Consider the following 13,562-nt stretch of genomic DNA (forward strand, 5'->3'; position numbering starts at 1 on the left):
CTAATGCCAAAAACAAAGACACCCAAGAAAAGAGAATCACAGACCAATGAACATAGAATAAAAAATACTTAATAAAACTGTGGCAAACAGAATCCAATTATTTATATATGGAAAATAATTATGACCAAGTGAGATCTGTCAAGATTTTAATACTTGGTGATAAAACAATATTCTCCATATTATTAAGAAGGAAACCATAATTATTTCAACAATAATCCCACTTTTAGTAATTTCAAGAAAAGTGAAAACTAATATTCACAAGAAAACCTTTATCTGAGTGTTTCTAATACCATTATTCATAATCAACAAAGAAGCTGGAAACCACCCAAATATCCTTTTGGTGAATGGATAAGCAAACTGTAGTACATCCATATACAACAATCCTACTCAGTAATAAAATGAACAGATTATCAATGCATATCATAATATGGATAAAACTCAAAAAATTCATGCTTTTTAAATGAAAGAAGCCAGACACAATTCTATGTATTCGTCATACAAGTGTACAGCAAACAGTAAAATGTGAATAAAAGCAAAGCATCATTTCTAAATGTTAAATATTCCATTTTGTATATGTGATTTTGTGTTTATGCCTAGCCAAGTTAATACAAGGAATGTCATAAACACATTTGATTATTTTACCTCATCTTATAATTTCATATATGAATGAATGATGGCCAAAATATTTTCCCCTGTCATTGGATAAATAGGGTTTTTAAGGTATATACTCTGCATAAATTTCTTTAAAGGAGGTGGAGTTTAGTGAAAAGATTTCTGAAGATGATATATACACACAGTCATCCAATGTAGCAGCTGCTCACGAACACTGAACCACACTGCTGGCACCAGAAACAATATGAATGAATATTACAATCAAAAGAAATGTTTTATTCTAGTCACTCATTCTTTCAAAATATTTCTAGTAAATATATTAAGTGCCAAAGAAAGCAATAGTACATACATATGATTTCATTATGTATATAATTTTACAAAATGTGAAAATACCAGCAATAGGAAGCAGACCAGCAAGTGTTTGGGGACAAGGGGCAGGGAGAGGAGAGGCAGGGACTACGAAGGGTTATGAGGAAACTGTGGGCCAGGATGAATACGTCCATTATTCTGACTGTGACAATCAGGTCACAGGTATGTACACATCACAACTTATCAAGCTGTATACTTACATATATATACATTTGATGTATATCAATATGCCTCAATACAATTCTAGCAGATTAAAAGGCTGGTGATTTAATAACTATCAAATTAGGGTTTAGTCTGTTTATTTGGTTTACGAGGTCTTTAAAAACTGCTGATTTACAGTAAGCACTAAGCATTTTCAAAAGCTCAGGCTTATCCATGCAAATGGGTTCTACCCATGTCCAAAACTGAGAGCCTGGCCCTCAGATACTGCAGACCCTGCATCTGCATGAGCTTCTGCTGCTCCCTGTCCAACAAATGAGTTTGGAACAAAACCATTAAGTTTGTAAATATAAATCAAAATAATCACCATTCAAGTAGAAAAATATTTCCTATGCCAAAATTTCAGGGACTACATATATTAAACAGAGCACTCCATAGCCTCATTACCACCACAATACAAAACAAACACAAGTCTTAACAGCAAACAGATTATATCTAGAAGCTGTTACTACAAGGACAACAGTTTCACAGGAATTAAATTTTGTTAGCCAATTCCTCTTTGACCTGCTCTTATCCACAGCTAGTGTGATGTGATACTTAAAAGGAAGAGCCTCCTGTCTACTGACTGCACACAGCTTTACTGAAGGACTCAGCTCCTAGCTTTCAATTATTTGCAGCTAAGGCAGAGTTAAAATTAAGAATCCTTCCTGCCTTCTGCCCATATTCTCTGCTCCTGAATTTATGGACTCCTAATTCCAGGAGTTGCTCTAGTCTAGATAACCCTAAAAGAATAGAACATAGCTTATTCTTTCATCATTTCCTGATTGTAATTTTTCTGGGATAAATAACTTAGGAGCTAATCTTTCTTTTTTTTTTTTTTTACATGGGCAGGCACCAGGAAGCGAACCTGGCTCCTCTGGCATGGCAGGCAAGCGTACTTGCCTGCTGAGCCATCATTGCCCTAATCTTTCTTTTTCTATATAATATTGGCACATTTTATCATTTTGATTTTCAGTTACCCTGTTAAGATCTTTTATCTGTTGTGGGTTTTTCTGGCATGGGCAGGCTCTGGGAATCGAACCTGGGTCTCCAGCATAGCAGGATGAGAGTTCTACCACTGAGCCACCATTGCCTGCCCTACCCATGCGTTTTGTTTTTTTTAACTTACTTTGTTGAAACTTTCCTACTCCAATTACAAATCTGAATCCTACCTCTATTCTTGACAATTTTAATACTGATTTCATTCTTTACTTTAAAACTAATTTTATTTTTTAAATTCTTAGACTATATGAGCAACTACAGAGAAATCTAATCATACAAATAGAAAAGCTGTCTCTATGCAGCTGCTCTTCCAAATTTAACAGTTTATCAATACAACTATATTTGAATTCCTATGCATACAAATTCAACTTTTAAAATATTCAAATACATTTTGATTCAGAGGGTAATTTTCCACATATTAGAGTGATGTCATCAACACAACCTCATACTTTTTAATATATACTATTAAGTCTTCTCAGTGTCTGATTGATAAAATTTGAAGCTCTGAGAATAATTAAGAGCTATTCATAAAAGTGATACTGATAACAAACTACCTGATATCTAAGTTATTAGATGATATGGGGAAATTAATATAATTTAATTGATGAAAATACTTTATTTCCCAAAATTTGGTCTCAAAAAGCATTTGTTAAAAATGTCAATTGAATTCAACCTGGAATGTAACTGAGATGTGCTGTTAAACAGGCATTTGGTGGTACTTTATTTCTATTTGGCTTTCAGGGCAAGTAAATTCTTAGGTTATCAAAGGAAAAATGGAACAACAGAACAGGTAAGCAAACAGTGTAAACAAACCAGGTGTCCCTCCTGGTAATTAAAAACAAAAAGAAGAAACAAAAGCTGCAATTCTGGGGAGAAACAGACAGAAGATCAGTAACTTTACTCTCCTAGAGGCATGAGCAGAAATGCTTTAACAATAAGTGCTTAATGATGAATATCTGGTTCTCTCCATGCTTTACATCCTATTTTTATGCAGTTATGTTTACATTTAATTAGAAATTCTTTTAGGGCAATATTCAGCAGCTGTGCTGTGGATGTAACACTAAAAGACAAAAAAGCACAGACAACAGAATAGTAACAATATGTACATACCTCAAGTGAGTCTGCTAGCTCTGAGAGCTGACTAATTTTCAATTTAATAGCATCATACTTGTTTTCTGCTTCCATTTTCAAACTTTTCAGATTTTCTGTATTTTTTTTTGTTGTTCCATACTTTTTTCAACTAGTTTCATTTTGTTTTTATTTTCTTGAGCTTCATCTTCCTGGCAACATTGAAAGAGCATAGAGAGTAAACTAAAATATGGAAGTTATCTGTAGAAAAAGATCCTAAACAATTCTGAAAAAGAAACAACAAATTATAGAAAAACCAGATCAAAAACAAAGTGTAAGTGTAAATTAGGCAAGAGAAGAGACAGAAAAAAAACCTCAAAGAGCATTTTATGAAAACGCCTGTTGAATAAGTGCAACAACTTTTAAACATGTAAACAAAAGTTAATCCTATTCTAAAAATCTAGATATAACTGCAGATTGAAGTAGCAAGATACACCTTGAAAGAATATTAGAATTTTCATCTCCCTAATGAAAAATAAGGAAGTGGAAGAAGACACATTCTAAAATAAGAAAGGGAAACACTTAGGACACAAGTTATAAAATATCCTGCTTGAAGTTATAGTCAAAAGAAATAATCTTTGTTCTACTTTTTCTTTCAAAATATACTTACTTTATATAAATATATACATATTGTGCCAGACAATATATTAAGTGCTGAGTAAACAATAATACATAAGACAAAGTCCATACCTTTAAAAAATTCAGTAAAAGGAATAAAAGCAGGAAAATAAAAAGTAGAAAACAAAAAAATAATAAAAATAAACAATGAAGGCAAGTCTCACTAGAGTAATGTTTCATCAGAGTAGGGACTTCATCTATTTTGTTCTCAGCACTTAATATGGTTCCTGGTACAGATGAGGACACTCAATAATTATATGTTCACTTTAACCAGATTTTGCAATCTACCTAATTCACTGTTTACTGTAATTAAGAGGAACTAAGCTGAGTGTCTTAAAAACATGCCTAGAATTAAAGAGCAACAAAAAGGCAGTGAATTAAAATGAAAATCATTACCTTGGGAAAAAAGAAAACAATGTAGCCCTAGAGCAATTACAAATGAGTCAAAAATGGTATTGCTGCCTTCACTCCTTAATACTGACACTGATTAACCCTTAAAATGACTATGTGAACAAACACTTTGCTAGGCAATGTTTTTGGATCGGCCACTGTTCAGAAGCACATTAATTTTTGACAAAGTTTTATTCCATGTGATAGAAGACAAAATCAATTATTATGCATACAAGTGTATATGTAAATATCAAGGAATATGAAGCCTACATGCCAGTTTCTGCCTTATTTGTAAAAGGAGATAGCAATCCTAAAGCACAGCCTCAGTTAAAAGGATTTTTAAAAAAAATCTGAGAGTAAATGCCATTACCCTAAATGACAGTTTTATCCTTTAACATTACAATTAAATTGAAGAGAAGCAGTTTTATCTTTTAGCATTATATTTAAATTGAAGAGAAGCATCTCACCATGGTTGCAATATTTGCAGACTGGTGTTCTTCTATATTCTCAAGTTCCCGAATTTCAGAAAGACTTTTTCTTATTTTCATCTGAAAGAAAAAACTGATTTTTAGTAATAGAAATAAATTTAAAAAACAAAAACCTTGGAAAGAATGTTTTAATCCACAAAGGTCTACTATGCTATGATACAAAAGGATTCTGGAATCAACCAAAAGGGCACATCAGAATTGGTAAATGAACCAAAGAAGGTTACACAGAACTGCTACCTTCTGCCATGGGTGACCCATACTGCTAATCTGACCTCCACACCACTCAAGGTAAAAAAATATAAGTAATCCATTTTTTGCATTCAAAATCATGACAATTTAAGATTTAGAGAAAATATTTTTCTGAAACATCTTAAAGTCTAAAGTTAAGGAAAGCCTAATTCAACAATTCTCAAAGCATGACATTCTCTGAGACTCTTCAAAGAGGTCTGTGAGGTCAAAACTACTTACATAAAAACACTAAGATGTTAGTACAAGATGTTTCATAAATACATGACATGTAATATCACAACAGACTATGAGAAATGGGTAGAATTCTGTTGAACTTTATTAAGCCACACATTTAAAAGGTTGACAAAAATATAAAAAATACCAATCTTCTCACATTTGTTTATTTATTTTTAGTTTTGGGAAATATAGTTACTTTTAATGAAAATTGTTATATTAACACAATGAGTTTATTATTTTTAAAAAGGAATTAAAATATATTTAAAGTTTTTTCTTTCAATTTTTAGCCACATAAATGAAAGCTCTGTAAAGAGTATAAAGAGGCTTGAGACCAGAAATATTTTTAAGAACCACTGCTCTAAATGTACAGGGGAATCTTAAAAATGACTTGGAGGTGGTAAGTTGGGAAAATAAAATGATGCTTTGTCTTTTTACCTTTAACTCTTTGTAATGTAGTTGGCATCTTTTAAGCAATTCATTGTGCTGAATATCTTTCTCAAGGGCAGATAAATGTTGTTGAAGATTTAATAACTGTGCCTTCTTATTTTCAACCTCATTTTCCAAGTGGCTTGATGGAGTGGAGAGGATAAAAAAATACTTTAAATCTACTGCTCAAAATTATAAATACTTTAAAAACTTTAAAAAGAAAGGCTTGTTGGCAATCACATATGCAAAACCCTATACAGCTAAACCAGCCCAGTAATTTTATCAAGTTGCTAATAACAAAAACATCTTATATAGATTTTTTAAAACTAACCTGAAGGTTTACTTATCTCATTACCAGTACTTATGATATGATTGCCATGTGGAAAGAATCATGCATAGTAGTGAGCAGAGAAACAGTATTGAGATATGACTCACAAAAAGAAAAAAAATCAGGGGAATAAGATTTAACAGTAAAATGTGAAAAGGACACTGCTACCATATATCCATGATACTAACCAGGGCATAAGAGTGAGTCTGGGAGAAGTGACAACCAAATTGCAAGTTTTCATTAGTGAGGCAAACTAGGAAAAGATGGAAAGAAATGTATCAAGGTATAGAGGATGAAAACGGAATGATCGTCAGCTCAATTTTTACTGTGGGCAAATAAATACTCAAAAAGGGTAGAGAGTGCTGGGAGGACTCAGAGGACAGAGATGGATAAAGGAGGCAGGTGCCTGAACCATAAGGGCTTTCTGTGCTAGCAGAGCTGACAGGCTTCAGAGGTGACTGTGGCCTGCCTCACTAATCCAAGCATCTGCTTCAAAGCTGCCTATCTGAAAGAAGAGGAAAACCTCTGATGCTAAGAAAATCTTTCTCTGGTTCAAGGTGTCTGTTCTAGTTCACTAAGATGCATATTTCCATTACATTTTTTTTTTCACATTTTCTTGTTTTTATTATATTTTGTTTGTTTGTTTGTTTTTTACATGGGCTGGGGCCGGGAATCGAACCGGGGTCCTCCGGCATGGCAGGCAAGCACTCTTGCCCGCTGAGCCACCGCGGCCCGCCCTCCATTACATTTTAATATCCTATTTCTCTGAAACCATCTTTCACTCCATAGTTCAATTAGCAGCACTTTTTCTTTCTTATAGATAATATAACAGAGCACCTTAAATTTGATGAAACATAACTATACCACCTTGCTAGAATTTTCAAATTAAAGAGAAAATTTCATTGATGTTAGATGAATGAATGATAAATGAATGACAAAGTAGGGAAAGGAGAATAACTGTGATTATTTCTGATAAAATGGGGCCAGATGCAAAAATTTTACAGTCCCTTAGGACTCAGTGAGACAAGTTTATCATCTTTAAAAATGTATCTTTATTGACATGCAGTAGTTCTGCTAAAAGTAAAAAAATTACCATGTAATCAAACTTGAAACTTAAAAGCCTAAATCAAAAGTAAAAGCCAGCAAAAGTGAAGCTATTCTTTTATGAGATTTTCTGAACTTTGAGAATAAATATAAGCAATCAATGTAATTTTTGTTAACAAAATTGCTAAATTTACTTCAGTTTCTATTCTGGGAAGAACTAATTCAATTACACATCTTCATAGAGTGTCCTCCTTAGCTTTTAGTTTTTACATAGTAAACGAACATTTGTTACCCACTGAGAGATACATCACCCTGTGATAAGATTCCTTATGGCTGTTTGTGAGCCATATATACATTCCTCTACCTGCCCACCTACAATACATGTGGACCCTCTACCTGTCACTCTGATCTCTGTGTCTCTCTGGAACTTTTCATCACCTGATCCTGTATTTACCTATAGGCTAGCTCCCACTTCTCCAAATAAGTTTAATGAGAGCTATTCTGTGTGCTTTGTTTCCTGCTATATCTCAAGTGCCTAGAAAGGTGCTTGGCATATTAGGCACTCATCAAATACTTGTTGAATGAATAAAAGAATAAAATTTGAAAAACACACTTCAGAAAGTTATATACTCATGTTACAATATTCTGAAAAACCAAAAATCCATAGGCATTTTTAATTTTTTTTTCAGGAATTTATTGGCAATTTTTTTTTTTTTAAAGGAAAGACAGATAGAAGGAAGGAAGGATAGAAGGAAGGAAGGAAGGAAGAAAGGGAAACATCTTTAAACATTTTCTTGTTTTATTGTATTTTGTTTTTCCGTTTTTTGTTACATGGGCTGGGGCCGGGAATCGAACCGAGGTCCTCCGGCATAGCAGGCAAGCACTTTGCCCGCTGAGCCACCGCGGCCCGCCCGCTTATTGGCAATTTTTAAGATGATATTATGTAAAGCAATAACAGCATGGCTAATTATCCTCTAATCTTATGTGCACATGTCCCTGCATTCTCTGGGCACTTTCACAATGGAAAACTGCAATGGGATAATAAACAAAACCAAGACAATATCTGTAATTGCATACCTTTCTGTTCTGTATGAATTTCCTGACCATATGCATGTAACAGTTTTATTTATTTTTAAAGTATCAACAGAGACTAAGGATAAATGGGAATATGAGCTACTTTTGTTTTCCAATTAAAATTTTTCTGCATTTTTTTAAAAAAAGAGGCTGTTGACCCAGTAGCCATAGTCATGTCAGTGGCCTGAAGTGGTGAACTGGCTCACAAACAGCACCTACCAGGAGTACAATTTCTACATTCACTATTCTAAAACTACAAGTGCAACAGAAAAATTGCAAAATTTTAAAACCACAAATTACAGTTCTTAAAACTATCCTGTAAAAATCTGATTCCTGATGCTGCAAGCAGCTAATCTCTGTTAACATGCATCTATGTAATTCCAAGGATAGGAGAAAGTAAAAAAGCAGTAACCACCTGTCAAAAGTCAGGAGGTGGGCCCTTATCCTGCACTTTGTCTCACACACTTTTACAAAAATTAACTCAAGATAGATTAGTGGCCAAAATACAAAATCTAAAACCATAAAACTCTTAGAAGAAAACACAGGAAAAAAATTTCAGGATCTTGTATTCGGAAATGGATCCTTAGGCTTTACACCAAAAGCATGAACAACAAAAGAAAATTTAAATGAACTGGATTTCAAAATACTAAAAACTTTTGCACATCAAAAGATATTATCAAGAAAGTGAAAAGACAACCTAAAGAATGGTAGAAATTAGTTGCAAATCATATTAAGGGGTTGATATTCAGAATATATTAAGAACTCCCACAACTCAACAACAAAAAGACAGCCAAATTTAAAAATGGGCAAAGGACTAGAAGAGACAGTTCTCTAAAGACATACAAATAGCCAATTGGTACATAAAAAGACACTCAACATTTTTAACCATCAGGAAAACATATCAAAATCATGATCAGCCACCTACTAAGCAGGCTATTATTTTTAAAGTGGAAAATAACAGTTTTAAAATAATAAGGTAAGGATGTGTAGAAAGTAGAACTCATGCACTGCTGATAAGGAATGCAAAATGGTGTTGCCACTGTTGAAAACAGTTTGGCAGTTCCTCAAAATGTTAAGCAATTCCACTCTTGGATACCCAAAGAATTGAAAGTAGGAACTGAATAGACACTTGTAGGGCAATATTCATAGCATCATTATTTACAATAGTCAAAAGGTAGAAACAACCCAAATGCCCATCTACAGATGACTGACCAGAAAAATGTGATCTGCACATGTAATAGAATATACATGGATGAACCCTGAAAACATTAAGCTAAGTGAAAGATGCAAGACACAAAAGGACAACCCTTGTAGGATTCCATTTACATGAAACAGATTCAAAGAGAGAGAAAGAACTTCAGAGGTTACCACCAGCTAGTGCTTAGGGGGATGAGGAGTTATCCTTTATGGAGACAAAGTTTCTGTTTTGGATAATGAAAAAGTTTTGGCAATGGCCAGTCATATTGGTAGCATAACACCATTAGACTGTAATTAATGTCACTGAATAGTGGCTTTAAATACAGTTAAACTGGCAAATTTTGTTATATATACATATTACCACAATAAAAAAACACTTTTTTTAAGCAAGTAGGTGAAAAAGTTCGGATGATCAGAACACACTGCCTAGCAGAAAATCACGGTGAGGAGGCATTGAACAGGTTTCTGGAGGACAAGTCCGAACTGGCAAGCACCCTAAGTTCTTTCCCACCTTCTTGGGAGAACAGTCCATGCTGCTGGATTTTGAAGGAAGGAAGCCACAGGCCATGGGGGGAAGTTAAGGACCTATGAGTGGAATGAGCAGGGAGGAGCAGGGGGGGCATGCGAGGCAGCCCTAGCCATCCACATGTGCCTACAGACACAGGTGCCCAAAACCTACCTTAACAGAAGGAAGGAAGCCACAGGCCATGGGGGGAAGGTAAGGACCTACGAGTGGAATGAGCGGGGAGGAGCAGGGGGGGCATGCGAGGCAGCCCTGGCCATCCACATGTGCCTACAGACACAGGTGCCCAAAACCTACCTTAACAGAAGGAAGGAAGCCACAGGCCATGGGGGGAAGGTAAGGACCTACGTGTGGAATGAGCAGGGAGGAGCAGGGGGGGCATGCGAGGCAGCCCTAGCCATCCACATGTGCCTACAGACACAGGTGCCCAAAACCTACCTTAACAGAAGGAAGGAAGCCACAGGCCATGGGGGGAAGGTAAGGACCTACGAGTGGAATGAGCAGGGAGGAGCAGGGGGGGCATGCGAGGCAGCCCTGGCCAGCTACATGTGCCTACAGACACAGGTGCCCAAAACCTACCTTAACAGACCCAGATTAGCCCGCAAAACTCAGAAATGGAAGACTTCAAGCCAAAATGATGAAAAACCTGAAGCACAGCAGATGTATCAAAAACGCTTCATGATGTGGCAAAAGGAAATTAGGATGAAAATTCCTTTACTTGTGTTGCAGTTTTACCACAAAGCAGTACCACCTGTTACAAGATCTAGTTTAGGGAAGTTCACTAGAATTAGTCCAGGTGCTTACAGGAGTGGCACCTGATAGAACTTGTGAATTAAAAGAGAACGTCATTTGCTGTATGAAGTCACTGTACTCTGATCTAATTAAGTTCACATTACCTGTCAAGTACTTACAGGTTTGTGGGTTTTGCTTTTTTTTAATTCTATGCGGTGGGGTCACATTTCATTCTTTTCCATGTGACTATCCTGTTATTGCAGCACCATTTGTTGAAAGAATTCTGGGGATTGCAGGGAAAGTGTATGGGCTAGGAATCGAACCCGGGTCTCCTGCATGGAAGAATTACCCCTGAATCACCTTACCTATGTCCCTCTTAATGTTTTTTTGAAACAAATGTGACCTAATGTAGATGTACTTTCCTATAAATTAATCACTTGCTTTTGATTCTCTGATGAGTTTTAAAATTAATAATTCAGTAGGCAAGAAACAACCAAATGGTCTTAGTCCTTCAAAACATTTATCTGGTGACAGCTCTCTTAAAACCAGGAGTTAATCAATTATTGTTATATGGCATTTATCTGTGATAGAATTATGTATTTCTAAGTGATATTCAATAAACATTAAAGATGCTTGCATTTCTGAAAATAATTTTTTTAGCTTTCAAATATCACGCAACTATCATATTGCTTCTAGTCAAACATGACAGAAAAATCCTTTAAATATCATTAGAACCTGGTTTATTTTCTGTTAAAAAAGTTTATCAATGTGGGAAATAATTTTTTAAGTGATTTTTCCATTAGTTTTTAAAACAAAGGCTTTGGTCATTACATATCAGCATACACACTTTTTAGCTAAAATTGAAGCCAAAGATCAACCACAATGATAAGTTTCTGACCTCCTATTACTAAAATGGTAGAAGCAGAGATCCTGATTTGCTTGTGAGGCACACTTACAATGCCTTCTTACATTATGAGACAAGCACACTATACTTTAGAAGACTTGTGAAACAAGTGCATGAACCATTCTGAATTACACAGAGTACTACTACCACGGTATTGCTTTTACATATTGAAACTCATATTCATTTGAATACATACAATTCAGGATTAGTTAAAAATTAGGAAGACCTGTGTTATGACACATTGAATAAAAATTTATTACCCTAGAGGTCACTATTATACAGATGCATTCAAACACTATGGACTTCCATCTGTCCTACCACAAAAGCTCAGAGTCAGTTTAAAATATGAGATGAATGCCATAACATCAAGATGCTTGTCATTTAACTTTTTTCTGTTGTTAAATGAGAAGTTTTACTGAACTTTGTAATGTTCACTATCTTATGTGGCTCACATAATCACCCCAAAATGACTATTATTATTGGAAAACATAATTCTCATTTCCATTAGACAAGTTACTGAGAACACTTGCCAACTTTTGTCAATTTTCTTAAGCATTTATTCTACTTAAGTTCTAAGTTCTACTACTTAAGATCTAAGTTACTAATTCATATTCAATCTAGCAATTTATCCTGGAGTAGCTCAGTTGGAAAATCATGTTTAGTACCTGATATTCTTTTTTCATGCTTATTAGCTTTTCATTCAAGTTCCCAATTTGTCCCTTCCAGCAGTGCTATTTCCTGGGCATGTGTTTTAACTGTTCCAGATGGACTTTCTTTGGTTGCAAAATCCTTGAAATTTGGATGGAAGCACTGACGCTCTTGCTGTTGCAGAATGCCCAATGGCAGCAGTCCAAAAGAGTGAAAGTAATCTCTACCCCCAAGGACAAGTGCTTCAACAGTTGGGGGTGGTGGCATGTTCACAAAGGCACCATAAGGAAGCCTCCTGAGTCTATCTCTCCCCATCCTTAGACTTGAGGACAAGGAGAATGTATGGTTATATTCAGCTCCTTTCCAGACTCAAGCAAGACTTCTGCTGAGCTTTCTCCCAGGGACCATGGATCTTGGTGGGTTATGCTCTTTCCAGGATTCACTAAATTCCAGCCTCCCCTAAGACTGATGCTAGCCCCCAGCCTTTTCATAACTCCTTAGGGAGAAAATACAGCACCAGTTACCTGCATTGGGACAAACACACAGGACCAAGCTTCATTTATACCCAGATGTCCTGGGGTCACAAAATGAGAGGCAAACAGACAGGAATTGAGTAGTGGGTGGCAGTCAATTTGCCATCTCTCTAAAACAGTGAAAACCAAAGCACAGTCAGAGAAATGATAAGGAACTTGAGCCAAAATATAAACCAGGACACTTGTTCCCTTCCTGAGGAAAATCATCAGAAACAGTGGGCATAGTGATTTAAGCTGATTTACACTGAGTTAAACTTTTTATCTCTGCAGACAGAGAACAAGAATTAAAAAGGTGGTCCTGGGAACACATTTCTAAAATACTGTCAGCCCAGAATATTATCATCCAAGTGATGATAGAAAATGACTGTCAACCTAGAATTCCATATTCAGTTAAATGACCTTCTGAGACTAAACACTGAGGGGATCTCAAAGATCTTCACTGAAAGAACTATTTAAAAGGGGAAAAGGAAAGAAATTGAGCCTAAAAGGAAGCCATGGGAATACTACAGTAAAGCTAAACTTCACACCAACCTTATTTCAGAATCCACATCTCTGCTTAGGGACTTTGATCTTGTATTTTTAGATGAATAATAATGTCCTGCAAAAGCCTGATCACCATCAGCAGTAAAAGCTTCTCTACAATTCCTGGGTGGCTTCTGGGACTGCATTACTGCACGAGCTACAGAATTGTTCTAAAAGAACCAGTAAATTACATTTTAACAATTATGTCATACTATTTCTGATGCACAAAATTTCAAAATGTTACTAATCCTCATGATTAAGATAACTCAGGTTATCTATTCAAACTTTCAAATGAAATAACTCCACACTGCTAATAAGAATTTCAAAAAGTTTTAAAGAATCAAAACTATTACATTTTTTA

The 13,562-nt window shown here is 35.3% G+C and overlaps 1 pseudogene; it reads right to left on the reverse strand.

Annotated features, from left to right (window-relative positions):
- Positions 1–1,369: 1,369 nt before the first annotated feature.
- The window catches only part of LOC143672483 (structural maintenance of chromosomes protein 6-like), a 74,553-nt pseudogene continuing 62,360 nt past the window's right edge, over positions 1,370–13,562 (reverse strand).

The sequence above is a fragment of the Tamandua tetradactyla genome, chromosome Y, assembly GCF_023851605.1.
Source record: "Tamandua tetradactyla isolate mTamTet1 chromosome Y, mTamTet1.pri, whole genome shotgun sequence".
NCBI lineage: Eukaryota > Metazoa > Chordata > Mammalia > Pilosa > Myrmecophagidae > Tamandua > Tamandua tetradactyla.